Below are 11,449 nucleotides of genomic sequence, written 5' to 3'. Positions count from 1 at the left end.
TCAAAATTAGTTTTTCCTTTGGATTTCCTCTGAACTTAAACTTAGTTTGGAATGCCTTTGGTTTTGAATATTTCTGAAATCGTATTACTTCTCCTAAGTAAGTTGCTAGTCTGTTCTATTTACGTGAAATTCGAATAATATTGTGAAGTATCTGCCATCAGTTTTACTGTGTGCCAGGCTGAGTTCCCTGATGAATTTCAAATTTCAGATATGAAACAGTAAAGGTTAAAAAAAAAACATGTTACAAAGGGTACTTCATGCAGTAGCATAAACTTCTGTTTTCTCAAAACTTGTATCAGTTCATCTCACCAGGACCAGCAGGGGAAGCACACTCTGCCTAGGCACTGGCAAAGGGACACAGTGAGAGTGTAGGGTCTCTTGCTGGGGCCATTCAAAATTTGACTGTACAAGCCCCTGAGCAATATGACAGGGCTTTAAAAATGGCCCTGCTTGAAGTACGCGGGTGATCTGGAGACCTCTAAGGTGCTTTCCAACAAAAGCTTTTCTATAATTGTATGAAATCACCTGCAATAGATTAACCCTGGTCATTATTCCTATCACAGGAAATAACTGTGACACCTGGGTAACAGGTGAGCTTACTGCGACACCAGGGAGAGCCTTCCTGTACTTAAAGGCAACCTGTAGGAAAGCTGGGGAGGGAGTCTTTATCAGGGCCTGGAGTGACAGGACAAGGAGTAACCGCTTTAAACTGAAAAGTAGCACCCAGAAAGAACGGAGTCACGCAACAAGATTCATTTCCAAAACCACCTCATAGACACCTGGGCCAAAGAGCAGGGCCTTGAGCGGGTATATCACAATGACAGAGTTCATTTCCTTCCCAGTAGCTGGCACGTGCCGTTTTTTGGGATTTCGGGGCTACAGTGAGCTGCTAAGAGGGATGTCTTAGCTCTTGCAGGGCAGTGCTTCCACTAAGGCCAGGACTTTTCTGCATCTTCTACTGCCCTGCAAGCGAGGATGCTTGGGGCACACAGGAAGCTGGGAGGGGACACAGCTGCAGGGATTCCATAAGACACAAGCAAATGCAGCCTTGGCTTGGTGACACTTTCTCTTGATTACTGCTCAACACAAATTACCTCGAGCAAGTCTACTGTGAGGACTAAAGGAAAGAGACGTATGGATGCTGCTAAGCTCTTCTAGCTTGTACCAGGTAGGAAAGATACCTCTGTAGCAGGCGTGAAGAGGATAGCACTAATTAATTAGATGAGAAGCGGAGGAAAGGCACTTAGAGGTAGTGAAAAGCAGTTAATGTGATGTTCCGGGGAAGCTTCAGTCTGCTTAAGGAGTAGCAAGAACAAGCCTAAAGTCATAGCCAAATACAAGAAAGAGAGGAGGACACGCAGCATGAGAAGCTCCCGAGAGAAAGGAGCTCTGTTTTGGGTAAAAATCAGTCCCTTTTTCTATCATGGAGACATCCAAGGGCGTAGGACACGTGCACTTCAGGGAACCAAGAGATGCTGTGCATTTCTCTCGTCCCCCTGACACAGCCACTAGGTGACGATGCTTCCAATTCTCTCTAAAGAAACCTTGCTTTCTCAGGCCCAGGTGTCCAGCTGCACACCAAGGACGTCCCTGGCTCCCAGGCACAGTTCCCAGGCCCAAGGCCGAGCTCCCCTCCGAACCCCCATTCCAGCAGACCTTGCTCCTGGCATTGTGGAGCAGCCATTTCATGTCAGCCTTTTCTCCTGGCAGTCAGCTTAGCGCCGTAACCTCTGCCATCGGGGCGCCCGAGAGCCGTGTGAGGTCAGCAGAGAGTCACTGTCAGCCTTTGACCTCACAAAGGTGGGTGGCCATAAGTGCCCTGAGCGTCCAGCTCGCATTGAGTACTGCTGGTGGCACTCGAGGCGTGGAGGTCTGCATGGTGCAATGGGAGACGCCGATGTCCTGCTGCTGGAACAAGAGGCGCTGATGTGCTGCTGGTGCAGGAGGAGACGTGAAGGTGCTGCTGCTTAGAGGTGCTGAGGGGCGGGCAGCCTCAGCGGGCAGCTGAATCAGAGGGCAGGGAAGCCAAGCAGCTTCCTTCTCTGGGGAAGGGGGCACAGAGAAAGTGATTGGAAATGGGGTACAAGCCCTCAGCCTCTAAAAGCAATCCCTCAGATGTTTAGGCATAGTAAAGTTAGGTATATCTATTTGACTCTAGACCCCAACATGTTTGTTAGTGTTCTGGTTTGTCCACTGCTTTCTTGTGGGGGATTTGAGTTGGCCATTACTGTTTAGGTGAATGCTGACTTCATATCTATGGTGCACTTTATTCTTAAAATGGGAAGTTTCTACCAATTTCCCGTCCAAACTTGCTCATAAGCCAACTGCAGTCATCATTTCAGATGTGTCTCCCAACTTACACATTTCCTATTTCTCCTTGATATTTACTCAAGAAATTCATTTACGTAGAGACAACATATTCTTCTCTCAACTGGCATCTGGCTGGGCAGAATGATGTCCTTTCATTCCCTTCCAGGCAATAGGCAACTTGTTCCTTCTGTCTTGTGAACTCTTCCTCCTAAGTTCAATGTGAATACAAGTGGCAGAACTGTGCCTCATGTCTCAAATGAGTGTCAGGGCTGCCTTGTCCAGTGTATTCATACTGGAGGGAAAAAAAAATGAATAGCCATACACACTATATAACCACTAAACTTTTTCAGTCCTCCTTGTGCTAACAGTGCATGAACGTGAGGTTTTGTTGTCATTTTTGTTTGTTTGTTTGTTTGCTTGCTTTAAACTCCTGACTGCCATATAGCAAACATGACAAAAAAACACCCTTTTTTGAGAATCTCTGAGAATGGCTCTGCTTTGTATTATCACCTGTCACTTCACCTGAACCATTTCAATCACAAGCGATATCCTTCTGTCAGGCTTGGTAGTACTTCCCAACCTTATGTCCCCTGCAAATCTCAAAGCTCATGTGTAATTTTTAATCTTCAGCCACCATGTCCATACCGAACATATCTAACTTTGAAGTCAGCTCTGCCCTGAATAGGAGGTTGGGTTTTCAGAGGTCCCTTCCAGCCTACATTTCTCCATGAGTCTTTGCCTCCTTAGCAGCTGCAGTTTCAGAACTGTCTCTGAGAATTACCATAGGTAACGACTCCTTTGCTGGTAAGTCCCTCTTCAGTGTGAACAATTGTAAATTCCCTTTATTCACTTGCAGCCCCAAAGCCCAAATCCGTAGATAATGTATCAGAAGCTCACAGAAAGTGAAATAGATGTAATTCATCCCCTGTGTAGGGAAGAACTGGTCCTAGAAAGGAAAGCTATTAAATTATCTGGAAACAATTTAGCTCTGATAAATTATTTTGTAAATTACACATTACCCCCTCCTTCCCTGGTCTTAGCTGTTCTTGCTCCAAAACTTTGCATGGTGTTGATGTCAAACTAACAGGCCCACACTTGTCTGGATGACTCTTTACCCTCTTCTGGACAGAGGTGTATTTGTTACTCTCCCATTCTGGGGACTATCCCTGATTTGCACAATTGTTATGCATTTTTCCTACTTGACTTGTTGTTCTGTGTGCCAATGCTGTTAATAGGCTAGGTAGATATCAGCTTTTCATTTTTCACTTGAATCGCTATAGATTGTTATTTCACCTCAGATGATGTTGCGCCTAGTGCCCTACCCTCCTTTTCAATGGGAGTCCTGTCACTGCCCTTAATATCACATTGTTGTTGCTGTTAGATGCAGGAAATAAGATTTGCAGCATTTGAGACATCAGTAACTTTTGATCTATTTTTGCCTCAAGCGTGCAACTGTCCTAATTTGTTCTCTTTGTTCCCCCTGGTTTCTGTGGCTTAAGTACCACTTACTATTATTGTTTAATTTCCTATGTGAAGGAGGTTTTTGGTCATTCTTACTTTATTTCTGCAGTTTTTAACCTCTGAAACATGCCTTTTCTCATCGCTTTTTTCCTCTTTGAATTTTGAATTTTAACTATGCCTTCTCTGCACTCAAGTCCCAGAGCTGCTTAGTCAGACTCAATTATTCATTTCCTTAGATTTCAAAGTTTGCATTTCTAAGCCTCAAAACCTTCATTCTAAACCTGGTTTTGTCTGTCGTGAAATGTAAAATGAGAAAAGTCAGCTCATGATCACACTTTATTCAAATTTTACTACATTTAAACCCATACAGGAGCCAAGTCTAAAATGGTCTTATATTTTTTCACTTTTGGGAAGAAATCCATCACATAGTACACCTCTGTGAACATAAGTGGTAATTATCTTTCAATCTTTTGCTGGGAAGTTAAAGTCTCCCATAATTCCCATTATTGTTTACGTGTCTGATAACTGTACAGAGAGAATTCACTATTAGACTGGAGCTAAGAGCAAAGAGCAGGCTAGCAAGGCTGTCTATCTTTAGCAGTGATTTGCACAAAACCACTCTTTTGCTGACCCATAACATTTAATTTCTCCATCCTCTGCTTCTTGCTAACACAAAGCACCATCTTATTCCATCCATTTGCCTTGGTTTCCAGCCTTCCTGAGATTTATCAGTACTTGTATGACATTCATGCCTTTGTTTCACCCTTCCTGTGTTGACACTTGTCATAACAGTTTTAGATCCTGAACATGATCATCTCAAAGTTTGCCTGACAGTTAGGTCTTCCTCACATTGTCATAGAGTATCAGGTCTCTACCACTTGAAATAGATTGGATTGGATTAGATTATTGGCACCGTCTCTTGTGCTGGTAGTCCATTATCTTCACAGTCCGTACAACTGGCCGTCAGTGAACATGAAGTGGCCTTATCCTGCCCATTTACCTTTCTGGAAATCAGCCACTCTCTCTGCCTAGAACAGGGAATGGATTTTCCTCACCTTTCTTCAAAAGCTCTGAAGTTTTCTGTGATCTTTCCAATTGTACGGTATGATAAGCTTTTGCTGCCACTGAAGGGTAGAAGTCATTATGAATAGTGCCAACAAAACAGAAACATAACAATGAAAACGATATTTTAATTCAGAATAGGTATTTGAAAAGTTCACCTTTTCTAGCACAAATGGGGAAAAGAAAAAAAGGAAGGGAAAAAAAAAAAAAAAAAGCAGTCCTAAAACATCAAAAGTGTGGCCAAAGAATTAGAAGAAACACTATTTTTCCAAAGCTGCAATGTTTTCCATTCATCTGGCTGGGCCAGCAGAGCACTGGAGACCTGGATGCACTGTACTCATGGCTGGTTCCCCTAAATGACCTGCAGGGAGATCTTCTTCTCTCTATCCCTCTGTTTCTCCTTTCAATCTCTGTTTTGTCTGTTTGTATCACTAGCTCTCAAATCGCCACTGATATATGCACGTGCAGCACCCAGCACAACCTTGTTTCAGGCTCCAGCGGGACCTTTAGGCATTACCATCCTGTAAACAAATAACAATGATAGTGAGTGTAATTACAATCGTCAAACTATTCCAGCTCCACATCATTAGCCATGCCCTGAGCTAAATAACATTTTAATCAGTTTGATATGTCATCTGTGGCTTTCTTCACTGTCACTTGCAATCCAGCAAACTCCTTCCTTCACGTTTCTAGATTAGACAGAGGGTTCTCAACTGCAGACATCCAATTCCCTGTTCAGGAAGCAGCGAGACCTTTCCTCTTCTCACAGATTTAAGATGATAGCCAAGCATCATGAGACACAGTGCGTATGTCTCCTAGGCCCATCCCATGAGAGCAGGACATTTACCACACATGAGAAGAAGACTTAATGCAGTGGCAAAGCAAAATACTCGGTGTCAAAGCCATGTCTAGATGATCATTAAAGACAGATCAAAATTACCCAATACAGGAGGAAAATCTATCGTTTGTAGAAGATTATGTTCTCTGATTATTAGTTTCAAAATTAGTTTTTCCTTTGGATTTCCTCTGAACTTAAACTTAGTTTGGAATGCCTTTGGTTTTGAATATTTCTGAAATCGTATTACTTCTCCTAAGTAAGTTGCTAGTCTGTTCTATTTACGTGAAATTCGAATAATATTGTGAAGTATCTGCCATCAGTTTTACTGTGTGCCAGGCTGAGTTCCCTGATGAATTTCAAATTTCAGATATGAAACAGTAAAGGTTAAAAAAAAAACATGTTACAAAGGGTACTTCATGCAGTAGCATAAACTTCTGTTTTCTCAAAACTTGTATCAGTTCATCTCACCAGGACCAGCAGGGGAAGCACACTCTGCCTAGGCACTGGCAAAGGGACACAGTGAGAGTGTAGGGTCTCTTGCTGGGGCCATTCAAAATTTGACTGTACAAGCCCCTGAGCAATATGACAGGGCTTTAAAAATGGCCCTGCTTGAAGTACGCGGGTGATCTGGAGACCTCTAAGGTGCTTTCCAACAAAAGCTTTTCTATAATTGTATGAAATCACCTGCAATAGATTAACCCTGGTCATTATTCCTATCACAGGAAATAACTGTGACACCTGGGTAACAGGTGAGCTTACTGCGACACCAGGGAGAGCCTTCCTGTACTTAAAGGCAACCTGTAGGAAAGCTGGGGAGGGAGTCTTTATCAGGGCCTGGAGTGACAGGACAAGGAGTAACCGCTTTAAACTGAAAAGTAGCACCCAGAAAGAACGGAGTCACGCAACAGGATTCATTTCCAAAACCACCTCATAGACACCTGGGCCAAAGAGCAGGGCCTTGAGCGGGTATATCACAATGGCAGAGTTCATTTCCTTCCCAGTAGCTGGCACGTGCCGTTTTTTGGGATTTCGGGGCTACAGTGAGCTGCTAAGAGGGATGTCTTAGCTCTTGCAGGGCAGTGCTTCCACTAAGGCCAGGACTTTTCTGCATCTTCTACTGCCCTGCAAGCGAGGATGCTTGGGGCACACAGGAAGCTGGGAGGGGACACAGCTGCAGGGATTCCATAAGGCACAAGCAAATGCAGCCTTGGCTTGGTGACACTTTCTCTTGATTACTGCTCAACACAAATTACCTCGAGCAAGTCTACTGTGAGGACTAAAGGAAAGAGACGTATGGATGCTGCTAAGCTCTTCTAGCTTGTACCAGGTAGGAAAGATACCTCTGTAGCAGGCGTGAAGAGGATAGCACTAATTAATTAGATGAGAAGCGGAGGAAAGGCACTTAGAGGTAGTGAAAAGCAGTTAATGTGATGTTCCGGGGAAGCTTCAGTCTGCTTAAGGAGCAGCAAGAACAAGCCTAAAGTCATAGCCAAATACAAGAAAGAGAGGAGGACACGCAGCATGAGAAGCTCCCGAGAGAAAGGAGCTCTGTTTTGGGTAAAAATCAGTCCCTTTTTCTATCATGGAGACATCCAAGGGCGTAGGACACGTGCACTTCAGGGAACCAAGAGATGCTGTGCATTTCTCTCGTCCCCCTGACACAGCCACTAGGTGACGATGCTTCCAATTCTCTCTAAAGAAACCTTGCTTTCTCAGGCCCAAGTGTCCAGCTGCACACCAAGGACGTCCCTGGCTCCCAGGCACAGTTCCCAGGCCCAAGGCCGAGCTCCCCTCCGAACCCCCATTCCAGCAGACCTTGCTCCTGGCATTGTGGAGCAGCCATTTCATGTCAGCCTTTTCTCCTGGCAGTCAGCTTAGCGCCGTAACCTCTGCCATCGGGGCGCCCGAGAGCCGTGTGAGGTCAGCAGAGAGTCACTGTCAGCCTTTGACCTCACAAAGGTGGGTGGCCATAAGTGCCCTGAGCGTCCAGCTCGCATTGAGTACTGCTGGTGGCACTCGAGGCGTGGAGGTCTGCATGGTGCAATGGGAGACGCCGATGTCCTGCTGCTGGAACAAGAGGCGCTGATGTGCTGCTGGTGCAGGAGGAGACGTGAAGGTGCTGCTGCTTAGGGGTGCTGAGGGGCGGGCAGCCTCAGCGGGCAGCTGAATCAGAGGGCAGGGAAGCCAAGCAGCTTCCTTCTCTGGGGAAGGGGGCACAGAGAAAGTGATTGGAAATGGGGTACAAGCCCTCAGCCTCTAAAAGCAATCCCTCAGATGTTTAGGCATAGTAAAGTTAGGTATATCTATTTGACTCTAGACCCCAACATGTTTGTTAGTGTTCTGGTTTGTCCACTGCTTTCTTGTGGGGGATTTGAGTTGGCCATTACTCTTTAGGTGAATGCTGACTTCATATCTATGGTGCACTTTATTCTTAAAATGGGAAGTTTCTACCAATTTCCCGTCCAAACTTGCTCATAAGCCAACTGCAGTCATCATTTCAGATGTGTCTCCCAACTTACACATTTCCTATTTCTCCTTGATATTTACTCAAGAAATTCATTTACGTAGAGACAACATATTCTTCTCTCAACTGGCATCTGGCTGGGCAGAATGATGTCCTTTCATTCCCTTCCAGGCAATAGGCAACTTGTTCCTTCTGTCTTGTGAACTCTTCCTCCTAAGTTCAATGTGAATACAAGTGGCAGAACTGTGCCTCATGTCTCAAATGAGTGTCAGGGCTGCCTTGTCCAGTGTATTCATACTGGAGGGAAAAAAAAATGAATAGCCATACACACTATATAACCACTAAACTTTTTCAGTCCTCCTTGTGCTAACAGTGCATGAACGTGAGGTTTTGTTGTCATTTTTGTTTGTTTGCTTGCTTTAAACTCCTGACTGCCATATAGCAAACATGACAAAAAAACACCCTTTTTTGAGAAGCTCTGAGAATGGCTCTGCTTTGTATTATCACCTGTCACTTCACCTGAACCATTTCAATCACAAGCGATATCCTTCTGTCAGGCTTGGTAGTACTTCCCAACCTTATGTCCCCTGCAAATCTCAAAGCTCATGTGTAATTTTTAATCTTCAGCCACCATGTCCATACCGAACATATCTAACTTTGAAGTCAGCTCTGCCCTGAATAGGAGGTTGGGTTTTCAGAGGTCCCTTCCAGCCTACATTTCTCCATGAGTCTTTGCCTCCTTAGCAGCTGCAGTTTCAGAACTGTCTCTGAGAATTACCATAGGTAACGACTCCTTTGCTGGTAAGTCCCTCTTCAGTGTGAACAATTGTAAATTCCCTTTATTCACTTGCAGCCCCAAAGCCCAAATCCGTAGATAATGTATCAGAAGCTCACAGAAAGTGAAATAGATGTAATTCATCCCCTGTGTAGGGAAGAACTGGTCCTAGAAAGGAAAGCTATTAAATTATCTGGAAACAATTTAGCTCTGATAAATTATTTTGTAAATTACACATTACCCCCTCCTTCCCTGGTCTTAGCTGTTCTTGCTCCAAAACTTTGCATGGTGTTGATGTCAAACTAACAGGCCCACACTTGTCTGGATGACTCTTTACCCTCTTCTGGACAGAGGTGTATTTGTTACTCTCCCATTCTGGGGACTATCCCTGATTTGCACAATTGTTATGCATTTTTCCTACTTGACTTGTTGTTCTGTGTGCCAATGCTGTTAATAGGCTAGGTAGATATCAGCTTTTCATTTTTCACTTGAATCGCTATAGATTGTTATTTCACCTCAGATGATGTTGCGCCTAGTGCCCTACCCTCCTTTTCAATGGGAGTCCTGTCACTGCCCTTAATATCACATTGTTGTTGCTGTTAGATGCAGGAAATAAGATTTGCAGCATTTGAGACATCAGTAACTTTTGATCTATTTTTGCCTCAAGCGTGCAACTGTCCTAATTTGTTCTCTTTGTTCCCCCTGGTTTCTGTGGCTTAAGTACCACTTACTATTATTGTTTAATTTCCTATGTGAAGGAGGTTTTTGGTCATTCTTACTTTATTTCTGCAGTTTTTAACCTCTGAAACATGCCTTTTCTCATCGCTTTTTTCCTCTTTGAATTTTGAATTTTAACTATGCCTTCTCTGCACTCAAGTCCCAGAGCTGCTTAGTCAGACTCAATTATTCATTTCCTTAGATTTCAAAGTTTGCATTTCTAAGCCTCAAAACCTTCATTCTAAACCTGGTTTTGTCTGTCGTGAAATGTAAAATGAGAAAAGTCAGCTCATGATCACACTTTATTCAAATTTTACTACATTTAAACCCATACAGGAGCCAAGTCTAAAATGGTCTTATATTTTTTCACTTTTGGGAAGAAATCCATCACATAGTACACCTCTGTGAACATAAGTGGTAATTATCTTTCAATCTTTTGCTGGGAAGTTAAAGTCTCCCATAATTCCCATTATTGTTTACGTGTCTGATAACTGTACAGAGAGAATTCACTATTAGACTGGAGCTAAGAGCAAAGAGCAGGCTAGCAAGGCTGTCTATCTTTAGCAGTGATTTGCACAAAACCACTCTTTTGCTGACCCATAACATTTAATTTCTCCATCCTCTGCTTCTTGCTAACACAAAGCACCATCTTATTCCATCCATTTGCCTTGGTTTCCAGCCTTCCTGAGATTTATCAGTACTTGTATGACATTCATGCCTTTGTTTCACCCTTCCTGTGTTGACACTTGTCATAACAGTTTTAGATCCTGAACATGATCATCTCAAAGTTTGCCTGACAGTTAGGTCTTCCTCACATTGTCATAGAGTATCAGGTCTCTACCACTTGAAATAGATTGGATTGGATTAGATTATTGGCACCGTCTCTTGTGCTGGTAGTCCATTATCTTCACAGTCCGTACAACTGGCCATCAGTGAACATGAAGTGGCCTTATCCTGCCCATTTACCTTTCTGGAAATCAGCCACTCTCTCTGCCTAGAACAGGGAATGGATTTTCCTCACCTTTCTTCAAAAGCTCTGAAGTTTTCTGTGATCTTTCCAATTGTACGGTATGATAAGCTTTTGCTGCCACTGAAGGGTAGAAGTCATTATGAATAGTGCCAACAAAACAGAAACATAACAATGAAAACGATATTTTAATTCAGAATAGGTATTTGAAAAGTTCACCTTTTCTAGCACAAATGGGGAAAAGAAAAAAAGGAAGGAAAAAAAAAAAAAAAAAAGCAGTCCTAAAACATCAAAAGTGTGGCCAAAGAATTAGAAGAAACACTATTTTTCCAAAGCTGCAATGTTTTCCATTCATCTGGCTGGGCCAGCAGAGCACTGGAGACCTGGATGCACTGTACTCATGGCTGGTTCCCCTAAATGACCTGCAGGGAGATCTTCTTCTCTCTATCCCTCTGTTTCTCCTTTCAATCTCTGTTTTGTCTGTTTGTATCACTAGCTCTCAAATCGCCACTGATATATGCACGTGCAGCACCCAGCACAACCTTGTTTCAGGCTCCAGCGGGACCTTTAGGCATTACCATCCTGTAAACAAATAACAATGATAGTGAGCGTAATTACAATCGTCAAACTATTCCAGCTCCACATCATTAGCCATGCCCTGAGCTAAATAACATTTTAATCAGTTTGATATGTCATCTGTGGCTTTCTTCACTGTCACTTGCAATCCAGCAAACTCCTTCCTTCACGTTTCTAGATTAGACAGAGGGTTCTCAACTGCAGACATCCAATTCCCTGTTCAGGAAGCAGCGAGACCTTTCCTCTTCTCACAGATTTAAGATGATAGCCAAGCATCAT

This window comes from Anser anser (genome assembly GCF_964211835.1).
Source record: "Anser anser genome assembly, contig: SUPER_17_unloc_2, whole genome shotgun sequence".
In the NCBI taxonomy this organism is placed as follows: domain Eukaryota; kingdom Metazoa; phylum Chordata; class Aves; order Anseriformes; family Anatidae; genus Anser; species Anser anser.
Note: the sequence above shows the minus strand (reverse complement) of the source record.